The 14,896-nt window shown below is 38.2% G+C and overlaps 2 long non-coding RNA genes across 6 annotated transcripts in view; one reads left to right on the top strand and one right to left on the bottom strand.

The window, feature by feature from the left end:
• The window catches only part of LOC105491672 (uncharacterized), a 67,116-nt gene extending 62,167 nt beyond the window's left edge, over positions 1-4,949 (bottom strand). For all 4 annotated transcript variants that reach the window (XR_011623931.1, XR_011623934.1, XR_011623933.1 and 1 more), the window contains exon 1: positions 4,861-4,949. This is a non-coding gene — a long non-coding RNA (uncharacterized lncRNA). The remainder of the gene's footprint in view (positions 1-4,860) is intronic.
• A 51-nt stretch (positions 4,950-5,000) lies between these two features.
• Positions 5,001-14,764, top strand: LOC105491671 (uncharacterized). 2 transcript variants are annotated; one of them, XR_011623145.1, is made up of 5 exons: positions 5,001-5,167; positions 5,804-5,858; positions 6,358-6,416; positions 8,880-8,964; positions 14,338-14,764. It is a non-coding gene; the product is annotated as an uncharacterized lncRNA (long non-coding RNA). The 2 variants fall into 2 exon arrangements; XR_011623144.1 differs by having other exon boundaries at positions 8,600-8,964.
• Positions 14,765-14,896: the final 132 nt, after the last annotated feature.

Raw genomic sequence — 14,896 nt, 5'->3', positions numbered from 1 at the left:
TCCTGGGTTCAAGTGATCCTCCCACCTCGACCTCCCGAAATGCTGGGATTACAGGCATGAGCCACTATGCCCAGTCCAAGTCTATAATTAAGGGGTGTGGCTTCAATATTAAGAAGAATTGCGGAAAGATTTAAACACTTTATAATGATATACATTAAGCCCACCTTAACTTCTAAAGCCTTTATTTATAACCAAGTGTATGTGAATCTCTAGCAAGCACTTTTCTATCAGATTTGAGGCCTTCAAAATGGGTTAAACTCAGACAGTGTTCTGAATGAAGGACTTATGAACCTGCAAGAAAAATATGATAGATTAAAGAAAACATTTATCCAACAAATGTACCTGGATATTTCACCATATAATAGGCCCTGAATAAGATACTGGAAATTAAATAGAAAAGTACCACGTGGTTTCGCCATCAAGGGCTACTCACTGATAGAGAAAGATAGCATGTGGAAGAGCCAAGACAGATGTCTGCAGTGAGTGCCGTGGGAACACATGATGTCAGGAGAGTGTGGTCATTTAGAGGAGACACATGAGAAAGGGCTTTTATATAATGTGGCATTATGGTAGACCCAAAAGGAAAGGGTTTATGAATATCCACAGTTATGGGCTGTGAAAGGTAGAAATGGGTGAGCAGAAGGAACAAATGAAACTTCATAAGCAAAGGCATAGGGTTACCAAGGCGAGGTACAGGGAAGGGAAACAGAAAGTAGGTCACGTTGGCCCCACTGGGTAGTACATGAATTGTGGGTGGCAGCCCATATGTTGGGCTCTCTTGAACAAATCTCTAATTTCTTGTAATTTGTTGTTCACACCACAGAACTAACATATATACTTTAAATGATTCTAATGAATGTATTAGCACTCCATGCTCCAGACACAATGAATGGTTTATAGTTTTAAAATGCATTTTTCTTGTTCATATTCCTGTGCATGTCAATGCCTCTGCTTGGAATCCAGCTTTCATATATGTGTTATATATGTATGAATATATAAATATATTTTTTTAAAAATCAAGATAACTTAAAAAAATCATCTTTTAAATGTCATTCATGTCATCTTTCTTGTAATGCCACCCTTAACATTAGCTAGATTTATTTTTTTATCTGCTCTATTTGCTGACACTTTTGACCAGTCTCTACTTAACACTTAGTCAACCCTAGTATTGTTGGCTTAGGTATCTCACAGCCTTATGTGATTGCTTCATGTAGTGAAATCTCAAAATGGAAATAACTATGTGAGGTAATGTATATGTTAATTAGCTAGATTTAGTCATTCCACAATGCATATATTTCAAAATATCATTACATATAATTTTATCTATTTTAAAAAAGAAGAAAAGAAAAAGAAATACACATTAAAAAAAATCTCAAAATTGAAGTTTTGGCTGAGTCATTAGGGCACACAGGCATTTGTTAATCATCTCTGAATGCCTCTTGGGCAGATCTGGTTTTACAGTTTTTGGATCCTGGGAGCCTACATCCTAGTCGGAGGCTTTTCAGTGGGTAAGAAAGTGCAGTTTAGAGAAGATTATGGGAAGAAATCAGAAGAGAGCTATATTGTGAACCCTGTCAAGTGAGAGGAGTGAAGGGTGATACCACATCTAGAAGAGGACCTTTCCTCAACCACTTAGGAAACATGAAGTGTCTGCCTTGTGGTCGTTACACACGCGGGGTGTTGGGTGTGGGGGGACAGCTGGTGTCTGACTTGGGCTAATTAAAATGACAAAGGTCTCCCATAGCAGAGGAGAATGATGTAACTGGGATGTAAAGGTGCTAAAGGTGATGGGTGATCAATGCTGCAGACCTTTCAAGGACTAGGTTTGACAGTGCAGTAGGGATATCAGCCATGAAAGTGGTCCAACGTGCATGCACAGGGAACAGCCTGTGTGTATATCACAAGCAGCAGAATCATTGGGGTTTTCAGGAGTAGGTTTCCTGAAGGAGAAGCATTGCTTGCCCTGGGTGAGTTGCAGCTAGAAGTGCCCAGCAGAAATGCCTCCAAAGAATTTACAAAAGTGTCTCGGAGAGAATTGGTTTTAAGTCAGATAAATAGTCCCTTTGTTCTCCTATGAGAACACATAAATAATAATTAAATAGATAAATATGAGTCAAATAAATAGTCCCTTTGTTTTCCTATCTACTGTGAGGCAGGAGACGCAAAGAGAAAAAGCAGGCCACACCCCTAACTCAGCTTAAAGTTTCACACTCTGCTCAGAGGGAAGAAGATTGTACTCCTGATTGGAAGTGCTTTTGTGATTTAAACTGTCGTTAGGTAATTTTATTGCCTAAATCTGAAAAGAAAAATCAAGGATCTGCCTGAGTTGACATCAGGTATAAAGGACAGGAAACAAAAACAAAGTTTCCCTTATAATTACAACCATGGGATTTGCTATTTCCAATGTATCCACATTTTCAAGGCCTGTTTTCCTTTATAAGCCTGAAAACAACATGTCTTTTGGGTTGATGATAAAAGAAGCATTACGAACATGGCCATTAGACAAGCATAGGTATACATCCCTGATTTGGGAAGTTACTAGTTCCATGATTTGGGGAGCATGTGCTTTCTTCCCTGGGACTCTATTTCTTCATCTTTAAAATGGTTATAATATGATCCATATTGTGGACTATATTTATGCATTGCATTTTCCAGAACATCTTCCTCTTATATAGTGCTTGATACACAATTTAATAATAGGTGGCTCATGCTTGTAATCTCAACACTTTGGGAGGCTGAGGCGGGCTGATCACGAGGTCAGGAGATCAAGACTAGCCTGGCCAACATGGTAAAACCCTGTCTCTACTATAAATACAAAAATTAGCCAGGCATGGTGACAGTCACCCGTAATCCCAGCTACTAGGGAAGTTGAGGCGGGAGAATTGCTTGAACTTGGTAGGTGGAGGTTGCAGTGAGCTGAGATTGTGCCACTGCACTCCAGCCTAGGTGACAGAGCAAGACTCCATTTCAAAAATAAATAAATAAATGAATAAATAAATAAATGTAAATAAATAAATAATAATTGGCGACTCACTACAACAACAAAAACAACACTGATTAACAAATAAAAACTCACAAAGTTGTTAAATAGTTTGGTCAAGACCTGGAATATGTTCGTAAGGAATATTTCAATTCATTTTATTGACTTATTTTCCCTCCAAATACTTTGTTCCATCCCCTCGATCTTTTTTGTTTGTTTGTTTGTTTTGTTTGTTTTGAGATAGTGTTCTGCTCTGTTGCCCGGGCTAGAGTGCAGCCTGGTGCACTTAGACCTGCTGGGTTTAAGCAGTCCTCCCACCTCAGCCCTCAGCCACTTTCCCACCACAGCAGAGAGTACAGGCACGTGCCATTACGCCCAGTTAGTTTTTACTTTTTAATTTTTTGTAGAAATGAGGTCTCTCTATGTTATCCAAGCTGGTCTCAAATTCCTGAGCTCAAGCGATCCTCCTGCCTCAGCCTCTCAAGGTGCTAGAATTACAGGCATGAGCAACCATGCTCAGCATCTCATCCCCTCAATCTTTGTGATCATCCTCTTTGCTACTCCTCTGATCACTCCCTCCCAGGTCAACTTATCTAATTCCTGCTTCCCACCCTGACTGATATGCTCACTGTCTCTGAATCTCCTAGATGTTTATCCAGTGTCTTGGGTCTAGGAGATACAACTGCACAGATTCACAAGAATTAGTTTTGTTTTCAGTAACTCTGAAGTTCAAATCTTGGCTTTCTTAATTTGTATCTGCATATTACTTGACCTCTGTAAGACCCAATATTCTCATGTGTAAAATAAGGGCAGTGCTTTGTACTGTACTAGTCTCTAGTGAGGACTGAATGAGCTGATGTAGGAAGTGCTCATATATGTGCTTGGTAACTAAGTACTAAAGAATAATTTTCCATAAGGTAACTATTAGTATTATTATGATGTGTTCTTTACATCTGTCCTATTCCCCACATCTCAACAATTCTCTAAAAAAGTACACCATATTATGTTTTGGAGCTAGGGTGTTAATTTGAAGAAAAATGCAGAATAAATTTAAACATCCTCAGAATACTAAACCTTATTAAAGAAGACAAAAGTGCCACGTAAAGAAAAGGCCAAAGGGACACTAGAAATAATACGCATAGCTTAACTAAAAATTTCAACTGCTAGGAGAGAAAGTGCACAAATGCTGAGGGAAGACTGCAGAGGATAAGTGCTCCCACACATCTAGTCTGACATGTCATTGATGTCTGATGTCACCTATACCCCTCTTCCTTGTATAAGAAGGGGCAGCTCGCCGGGCGCGGTGGCTCAAGCCTGTAATCCCAGCACTTTGGGAGGCCGAGACGGGCGGATCACGAGGTCAGGAGATCGAGACCATCCTGGCTAACACGGTGAAACCCCGTCTCTACTAAAAAATACAAAAAAAAAAAAAAAAAAACTAGCCGGGCGAGGTGGCGGGCGCCTGTAGTCCCGGCTACTCGGGAGGCTGAGGCAAGAGAATGGCGGGAACCCGGGAGGCGGAGCTTGCAGTGAGCTGAGATCCGGCCACAGCACTCCAGCCTGGGTGACAGAGTGAGACTCCGCTCAAAAAAAAAAAAAAAAAAAAAAAAAAGAAGGGGCAGCTCCAGGCACAGTGCATCAAACACTGCTGTACAATGGCTCTGGCTCCCTTGTGGACCAAAAAGAAGCAGATGTTTCTGGATGTGAGTTGGGAAATGATCAGCCACCTTCTCCCTGGGCCCTGGCACCTTCCTCTTCTACAAATGACAGAGGACCTCAGACTCTTCTCTCTCATTGCCTACCCCTGACCAGCTCTGCCCTGGGCGGCCCCCTTGCAAAGCCAAAGGCAGCCCCAATCCACAGTTGTTAGGTACACTCACCTAGGGAGTCTGTGTAGCACGGCTCTGAGTGGCGGTTCTGACAGAGCAGCAACAGCCACGGCCTGTTTATATTTCTCCAAGACCCAATGCTCACGGGCAACTCCCGCTGGTGTCACAATGTCAACGTCATAATTTCTGACTTTGCCAGGGGAAAAGGGGTCCTTCTGCACAGTGTCAATCCCTGGGTACAACTCTGCCCTCTCCCTGTGGCTCCATAATTTGCTGGGCCCGGAAGCATCTTGATCCTAATTATAGTAAATGTGCAGTAACGAGTAGAAGGCACTGTAATGAGGAACAGTTTACTAAGGTGTCTGGGTTTCTTCATTTTTACTGTATTCTCATCCCATCTCCTCCATTCATCACCAAAGCTCAGGAACCAATTTGGAAAAAAAAAAAAAAAAAAAAAAAAAAAAAGACCTGAGAATCTGGAGTGGTCACTTTCCAAACATTTTACAAGTGTATTCTACGTTGATAATGAAAGATCACTGATTGCCAAAATCAGAGCCTTCTCTTGGGGTTTAGTGTCTAGAACATGGCCAAAGTGGGGCCTCTGGTTGCTGGTACTGTCTGCTTCTTGATCCAGGTGCTAGTTTTATGCATATAAATTAGTTTACACAATTCACTGAGATATTCTTTAATGATTTCTGCACTTCTTTGTATGCATATTTCATTTAAAAGTTCACTGTCAAATAAAATGTACTGTCACTGGCTCTGGAAGCTCATGCCCGGGAGTCAAGGTGCAGACTAGCTGAGTAGGATATGCACAGGCCTGGCTATCAGGGTCCCTAATAGCTTTTCCAGAAATAGTTCCATTAGGCAATAAAGAGATGCAAAGAGAGGAAGACAGCTGATTTTGATATCCACCATCTAGCAATACGGCTTAGCTTAAATAATCTTTCTCTGATCTTCATGCATACCCTTCCCTTTTGAGTGACCATTACAGTTCTTGATGCGAAGGAATGCACTAAAATGAATTCCAGCTGAGACCTAAAGTTCAGGTAAATATTTTTCTAAACACAAGAGCACCTGTGCTTATGTCAGCTGAGTAAGGTAAGTGGTAGTTTAAAAAAACAACAATAACAAACAAACAAACAGGGAAGAGAGGAGGACTCCTAAGGAATGGAATTGACCTGGTAGCAGAGGCTGGGGTCGGGCGGGGGGACGGTTTCTTTCACAATCCTGAATCATGCAGCATGATCATTGCAGTTTCCTCTGCTATTGCAGCCTGGGAGACACATTTCCCTCACTTAGATTTTTATTCAATTCTTACAAGCCCTCAATGTGATATCTGAGCTCCCTCTAACCTCAAGTGTGTGTGTGTGTGTGTGTGTATCACAACCACACATTATCTGCTATTTACAGAGCTTTTGAATCAGGATATTAAAAAATCTAGGCATAAGTAATTCCATTAGATGCACAATAGATTTTCAAAATTTTCTGCTAAGTGCATGTGAGAAGATGAACACAAATATTTAATAATGTGTTATATATCTACAGGATTTCATGTAAATTATTTGAACTTCATGACAACCATGGAAATAAGATGCTGAGGCCAGGTGAGCTAAATTACTTCCTCAAGGATGCATACATAAGATGCCAACCTAGATCTCATGACTTATGCTCATGAAAGTCTTCCTGAATTAGTAAAACAACAAGCCACTAACTGACAAAATATATTTACAACAAAGTATTCTGAATTAGTATTCAGAATATATATTAAAACTGGCTTAAAATAGACCAGAAAAGAATAAAACTTAAAAAGCATTAAAAAAATGGCCATTTCGTAGAAGGATAAAGAAATGAATGGAATATAAAAAGACACGGATACACTCAATCTCAATAATTTTATGGCAATGTGAATTAAAACCAAAATAAAAATAATACTTTTAATCAAATTTAAACAGACAGAATACCAAGTGTTGGTGGGCATATAGAACAATGGGGACTTGTGGCTGATAGTATTAACTGGAACATCAGGGGAAATAATTTGACTTATTATTAACTAGTATGTTTGAACAACTCATATCTTATGACTAAGCAACAAATTACTACATATATACTTTACTTTTACACTCATGTGTCACTCAATGAAGGACATATGTTCTGAGAAACGTGTCATTAGGCAATTTCGCCGTTTGGTGAGAACATCACAGAGTATACTCACACAAACCTAGATAGTATAGCCTACTACATACCTAGGCTGTCTGGCATAGCCTGTTGTTCCTAGGCTACAAATACGTTAGTGCACTGAATACAGTAGGCAACTGAAACACAATGGTAAGTATTTGTGTATCTAAACGTATCTAAATATAGAAAAGATACAGTAAAAATATGATATAATTTTATGGGACCACCCTCGTGTGTACAGTCTATCATTGACCAAAATGTTGTTATATGACACATGACTATACTATATACTTTAGAATATTAGCTTTCAAAATGTGGTCTTGAGTCCGGAGTCACTAACATCACATGTTAGAAATGAAAATTCTATGGCCCACCCCAGACCTACTGTATTTCAAGACTCTTCAGGTGGCTCCTAGCAATCTGTGTTTAACAGACCCTCCAGATAATTCTGATGCCCACACTAGTTGGAAATATTCCTCTTGCATATTTGTGCAGGAGACAAGGAAGTTAGTTGAATTGCTTTTAGAGCAAAAAGAACAACAAGAACAAAAAACTATAATTAACTGAAATTTAAGTTGATAAGAGAATGAATAAAGACGTAGTATTTATGGCACTTAAACAATTAATTGCATCTGCAACTACAAATGGGTGGATCAAATGGCAGAGTTATATAAGCTATGATACTACTTTAATAGAGTGTCAAGCAAAACTAAAATAAACACTGTTTTGAAATGCATGCATATGTGATAAAATGAAAATAAAGCAGAGAAATGCTAATTTTTAAATTATTTTAATATTTATTTCTTATTTAATGGTATTTTAATGTAAAGGGTTTTGTTGGTTTTTGTTTTTGTTTTTGTTTTTGTTTTTGCTTTTGCTTTTGCTTTTGCTTTTGAGATGGAGTCTTGCTCTGTCGCCCAGGCTGAAGTGCAGTGGTGTGATTTTGGCTCACTGCAACCTCCGCCTCCTGAGTTCAAGGGATTCTCCTGTCTCAGCCTCCTGAGTAGCTGGGACTACAGGCATGCACCACTACGCCTGGCTAATTTTTGTGTTTTCTGTTGAGACAGGGTTTTGCCATGTTGGGCAGGCTTGTCTTGAACTCCTGACCTCAGGTGATCCACCTGCCTTGGCCTCCCAAAATACTGAGATTACAGGCGTGAGCCACCCCACCCAGTCCTATAATGTAGTTTTAATTATGCTTTTAAAACACATTTTGAGACTTAGTTTATGGTCTATGATGTTTTGTAAACTTTCTTAATAATGTACATGTTTTAAATTTGAGGAACCTAAAATTCTATATATGTTCAATTATTAGTTATATTGTTCTAATCATCTTTATTTCTGGTATCAGAAAATGAAAAGATCAGTATCTTCTATCACTAAATGAAAAGATATATTAAAATTTTGTGATGCTGGGTGTCTATATTTCCCCTTATAGTTCTATCACTTGCTTTACATATCTGAGGCTTTTCAAATGTGCATAAAATTGAGAATTGTTTTACTATACAAGTTGGAACTTTTATCATTATGAAGTATGATGGCTAATTTTAGATGTTGACTAGATTAAGTAATATCTAGAGAACTGGTAAAGCATTATTTCTGGTCTGTGAAGGTGTTTCCACAGGAGATTGGTGTGCGAGTGGATGGACCTAGTGGGGAAGTTCTGCCCTCAATGTGGATGCACACCATTGAATTGGCTATTGCTTGGATAGAACAAAAGGGCAGAGGAAAGGCAAATTGTTTTCTCTTTCTCCTGGAACTGAAACACTCTTCTTTTCCTGCCAAGACTCTCTCAGCCTAGGACTCCAGGATTAGAGGCCCCCAGATTCTCAGGGCTTTGGTCACAGATTGAAAGTTATATCATTGGTTTTTCTGGGTTATGACACTTTCAGACATGGACTGAGCCATACTACCAGCATTCTATGGTCTCCAGCTTGCAGACAGCCTTCCATCGGACTTCTCCACCCGCATAATCATGTAAGCCAATTCCCTTATTAAATCCCCTTCTATCTACCTATCGTCTGTCTATCTATCTATCATCTATCTATCTACCTATCTATCTCTTATTTGTTCTGTCTCTCTGAAGAACCCTGGACTAATACATGTAGAAACCCTCTTTAGTCATAATAATGCTTTTTGTCTTAACAGCAATTAGTCTTTTATTAATATAGGTTCTCCAAAATACTTTTTGCTTAATATTAGCTAAGGTAACTCACTTCATAATTTTCCTTTCAAAGTGGTCATTATGTACTGGACAGGTCTCTTGAAAAGGAAAAATAGCAGTAGTTACTATCTAGTTTCATCTAATACAATATTCATAGATGACCAAGAATAACAATTTGATCTATGGCTTCTGGAGTTACTTTTCCTGAATTTGATGTCTATGCCCATCAATTGCTAGCTTTTGGAAAAGTTATTTAGTTTCTTGGTGTTTTCTCATCTGTAAATTAATAATAGTAAAATTAAATATTTAGGAAGGATTATATACATTTTTGATGTTTAAAAGAGTAAAAATCTGTCCAGGAATGAAAGAATAAAAATCAGCTCACATTGTAAAAGGAAAAAAGCAGCATTGTCATTTTTCTCACTAGGAAAACACACAGAGATTAAAGAAGGCTGAAGGTTTACAGGAAACATTGTTTTTCTACCAAGATCATGGAATAACTGTAAAACTCCCCAACAGACTCATCTTTGAATGGTTTCTACTTTCTTTCAAAGATGCCCCAGGCCTGTCTTGCTATATCCATTTGTTACAGGGGATACCAAACTACTAAAGCACCCCCAACTCTTTACTGCACTAAATCTTTAGTTAATCCTTCCTCTACTTTCTAATCCTGTCCTAGAAACATCAACCAAACCAGAACCAACGTTGAAGAATACCTGCTTCTCCTTGTCTCTCTTCAGAACCTTTGAGCAGAACTCAAACCTTATAAAAAGTACTTCTCTCTTCTCTTCTGTAGAGCTACCATTTCAAGATTCCTCTCAAACATCTTCCTTCCATTACTTGACTCATTAATCTGATTTTGTCAGATTACAGGTTTGTTTCTAGTGGTTTAGTGGCTCCTGGTTAAAGCTGCTTAGCCTGCAACTTGTTATTATACCAGCACTGATATACTTGGACTTTTTTCTGATGTCTTTTGGTTTGTATTTTTCCCACATTTGAGTTTATTTCTTTTTTATTATCTTTTTTCTTTACTGTCTTTTTAATTGGATTTTTTATTTTGCTAGTTTTTCCCCTTATTGATCTACTCATGTGAAAAAATTTTTCTTCTACTAATCTGTATATTTATCTATTCTTTGTGTGCTTACTATCAAAATTTTATTAATAGTTAACTTCATAAAGTATAAAGTTAATCTACTTTATAACATATTCCAAGCATTAACATATGTTTACACGCACATTTTGAGACAGGATCTTGCTCTGTCACCCAGGCTGGAGTGCAGTGGTGCCATCAGGATTCACTGCAACCTTGACCTCCTGGACTCAAATGATCCTAATTTTTTTAGGCTAATTTTGGACCACCCAGCTAATTAAAAAAAATTGGTAGAGACAAGATCTCACTGTGTTGCCCAGGCTGGTCTCAAACTCCTGGGCTTAAGCGATCCTCCTACCTCAGCCTCCCAAAGTCCTGCTATTGTAGCCATCATTCCCAGCTACAATATTTTTAAAGAGCTTAAATCTAATTACTCTCATCTGTTAAACTATTCTTATCTGTTATTTTAGTTCTGGCTTTTTTCAACCCCCAAAACTAGACATTATTATTATTATTATTATTATTATTATTATTATTATTATTATTTTATACAGGCAATATTTGCTTAGGCTTATCTGTTTCCCAATTTATTTTCTTTCATTTTTTTATCACAGCTTATCCCTTCTAGGGTTATGATTTTGTTGTTCAAGTACAAACTTAAAGATTCTATAGTAAAGATTTTTAGTGGAAATGTTGCTTTGCTTTCCCTCACCCTTAAATTGTATTTTATCCTCATTATTGAAAGACAAATTTACTACAATGGTTTGAGTGTATTCCCCAAAAGTTCACATGTTGGAACCTTAATTCCTTAAAGTGGAAGGATTGGGAGATAGGACCTGGTGGAAGGTATTTGGGTTATCTCTGCCCTCATGAAGAGATTCATGCAGTTCTGGCTAACTGGGTTAGTTCTCATGACAGTGAGTTGTTATAAAACCAATCAGCCTGCTTCTTCTTCCCTCTTTCACCCACATTCTCTTGTCTTGTTACTTTTTCACCACGTTGTGATGCAGAACAAAAACCCTTGCCAGAAACCAGTCCCATGACCTTGGGCTTCCCAGCCTCCAGAATTGTGAGCCAAATAAACTTATTTTCTTTACAAATTACCCAATCTAAGGTATTCTGTTATAGCAACAGAAAATGAACCAAGACATTTACTTTGTATCAACTTTTGAGTTGACATGTTTCTCTCAACAGTTTGAAGATACACTTTTACTCAGATTGGACTTTCACTTTGTGGTTTCAAAAACCTACGGCAATCTGAATGTTATTTCTTCAGCAATCTTCGTTTTTTCTTTCCCATTGCTTTAAAAGTCTTCCTTTAGTCTTTAGTATTGTTAATTAATTACAGTGTGTCTGGTGAGATCGCTTTCTATTTGATCTGCTTGGAATATGTTGTGCTTTCTGTGTCTGTGAAGTCATATCTTCCCTTTGTTCGGAGAAATTATCAGCCATTATATTTGTAAACATTGCCTCTTCCTATCCTGCAAGTTCTAAGTGTTTTAAAAATGTTTTCCATTGTTTTAATATCTGTGCTACTTTCTAGATAATACCTTCCATTTTATCTCTTTTTAAAAATTTTCTGGACTACTTTTAGAGTTCTACATTTACAAAAATATTGATCAGAAAGTACAGAGAGTTCTCATATACATCCTTATAGTGTGATACATTTGCAGCAGTTGATGAGACAATATTGATGCATTTTTATTAACTAAAGTCCATAGTTATATTAGTGTTCACTTTTTGTGTTGCACATTATAAAGGTCTTGACAAATATACAATGATCATTACAGGATCATACTGAATAGTTTCATAACCCTAAAAGTCCTCTGTGTTCTACCTGTTCATCCTTCTCTTTTTCTTGCCACCCTACCTCCTGGCAACCACTGATCTTTCCACTATCTTTATAGTTTAGCATTTTCCAAAATGTCATACAGTTGGAATCATACAGTATGCAGCCTTTTCAGACTACCTTCTTTCACTTAGCAATATGCATTTAAGTTTCCCCGTGTTTTCTGTGGCTTCATGCCTCATTTCCTCTTATTGATGAATAATATTCCACTGTATGGACATACCACAGTTTGTTTATCCATTCACCTGAAATGATATTGGAAACCCATGAACAGCCAACAGCCTTTCCAAATTTCTATAGTCTACCACACCTGTTTCTTGTTTTAAAAAATTGAAATAGGCCAGGCGCAGTGGCTCATGCTTGTAATCCCAGCACTTTGGGAGGCCGAGGCTGGTGGATCACCTGAGGCCGGGAGTTTGAGACCAGCCTGACCAAGACGGAGAAACCCTGTCTCTGCTAAAAATACAAAATTAGCAGGGCATGTTGGCTCATGCCTGTAATCCCAGCTATTCGGGAGGCTGAGGCAGGAGAATCACTTGAACCTGGGAAGTGGAGGTTGCAGTGAGCCGAGATTGTGCCATTGCATTCCAGCCTGGGCAACAAGAGTGAAACTCCATCTCAAAAAAAAAAAAAAAAAAAGAAATAATTTAAAAAGGTATAGTAGTCCCTAACTCTACTATCTTTTCTTTCTCCTCAGTCATATTCACTCTCTCCCCAGTTCGGTTTTCTAATTTTACTACTTTTCTCCCCAATTCAGAGTTTTCTAGTTTTACTACTTATGGAAATATTAAAAATAATAAATAGTGTTGTTTTACAGGATTTAATATATTCAATGAATGGTATCTTACTAAGTAATTCATATTTTTGGCCAAATATTTTTTCTTGAAATTATTAACATAACATTTGCTATGTTTGTTGATGTTTTAATCATAAATACCCCAGGGTTTATTTCTTAAAAGCAGAATATTATTTTACGTGACTACAGTGCAATGATTAAAATCAGGAAATTGATATTAATACAATGGTACTATTCACTTGATAGAACATGTTTATATTCAACAATTGTCCCAATGATACAATTTAGAGTAAAAGATAATCCAAGATCACATGTTACATTAATATGCGGTTGTCATCTCTCTGTAGTTTCCTTCATCCAGTAGAAGTTCCTGAGTCTGTCTTTGTATTTTATGACATTGATGTCATAAAAGCTTGAGACATTTCTACAATGTGCTTCAATTTGAATTTTTCTGATTTTTCCTTGTAATTAGATTCAGGTTGACCCCTTTGGCAGGAATATGGCAGAACTGATGATGAGTTCACAGTGCATGATGTCAAGGCTCACATGTTGTTGGTGTGTCTCATTCCAGGCAGTGTTAGCTGCCATCACTTAGTGTCTACTGGTGCCTATTTGGTGTTCTATGTAATGTTACTGTTTTACCCTTTGTCATTAGTAAATCTTTGGGGAAGACACTTCGAGGCAATGTTGATATCCTGCTCACCTAAACTTCCACCGATTAGTTTTAGCACCCATTGATGATTCCTTCCTGAAGAAATTATTATTATGATAGTCATCGAGTGGTGACATTCTAATTTCATTATTTCTTTTACATTAACTAGTTGTGTTTTCATTGAAAGTTAGGTCTTTTCCTTCTCCCTCATTTATTCATTTTAATTGTGGACTAATGGATTCTTATAGTATTCAGTAAATAGCAATCATTTAAAATCATTATTCAGTTTGATTCTCAAATTTTCTCAAATTTGGCTGGAGGGAGTCCCTTCAAGCTGGCTCCCTGTTTGACAGATTCTCACCATTCTTTGAGCACTTCCCTACTTTTTGACACAACAAGATTCTCTAGGCTCATCTTGCATCTTGTTTTCATTGTCATTTTACATAAGAGAAAGTATAGCAATGGAGAGGCCAAGTAATTCATCAAATACTGCCCACCCAATGTAACCCAGCCAGAAATCATTAAAGTTCACGTGTAAACCCCCAAACTGTTGAGACAACCGAGTAAAAAGGGCTCCCCGGAAAACCTCCGACCCACCTGCGCACTCTGTGCACTGGGAAAAGGGGGTGGAGCCACGAAGTTAGCGTGGTTTGCAGAGGGGAGGAGCCCAGCCTCTTGCGTTCCTGTGTGGTGGGGCAGAAGCAGGTTAACAGGCCTCCCTCTCACTCTGCTGAAAGTTTTTCTTTTGCCTTTTTCGCGCAATGAATTCCATTTTTCTCACCCTTCTATGCGTCCGCAGGCCTAATCTTTCCTGATTATGTGACAAGAACCCGGTTTTTAGCTGAACTAAGGAGAAAGTCCTACAACACTGCCACCGTGTGGCAATTACTCCAAATAGAAGGAGAGGCTGAAGGACACACAACCAGGGATGCAGAGAAAAAGATGGAGACAGAGGCTGTGTGAGATGGGATTCATACTGAGACTCGGGGAGCCACCTCTCCTAGACAGTGAGACAGATTGCAAGAGAGGCTGACCCAGAAAGATACATACAAAACAATGGGAAGTAGAACAAATGACCTGAAATAGATTATCTGGGTTCAAATCCTGATTTTGCTGTTCATTATCTGTGTATCATTGGGCAATTTACTCAATCTCTCTGTGCTTGAATTTCCTCATTCAAAATCAGGGATGAAAAGAGTACTTATGTCAAAGGGCTATTTGCTCACTTATTGCACAAGTAATTTGACATCTGATATGTGCCAGGTGCACCTCTAGATGAGGATACTGTCACATTGAATGAAGTGAAGATCAGTGACCAGAATCCTGCCTCACAACCTAGCTCAGTGAGAAAAATAATA

Source organism: Macaca nemestrina, chromosome 5 (genome assembly GCF_043159975.1).
Source record: "Macaca nemestrina isolate mMacNem1 chromosome 5, mMacNem.hap1, whole genome shotgun sequence".
Taxonomy (NCBI): domain Eukaryota; kingdom Metazoa; phylum Chordata; class Mammalia; order Primates; family Cercopithecidae; genus Macaca; species Macaca nemestrina.
Note: the sequence above shows the minus strand (reverse complement) of the source record. Positions and strands in the feature narration are given on the sequence as shown.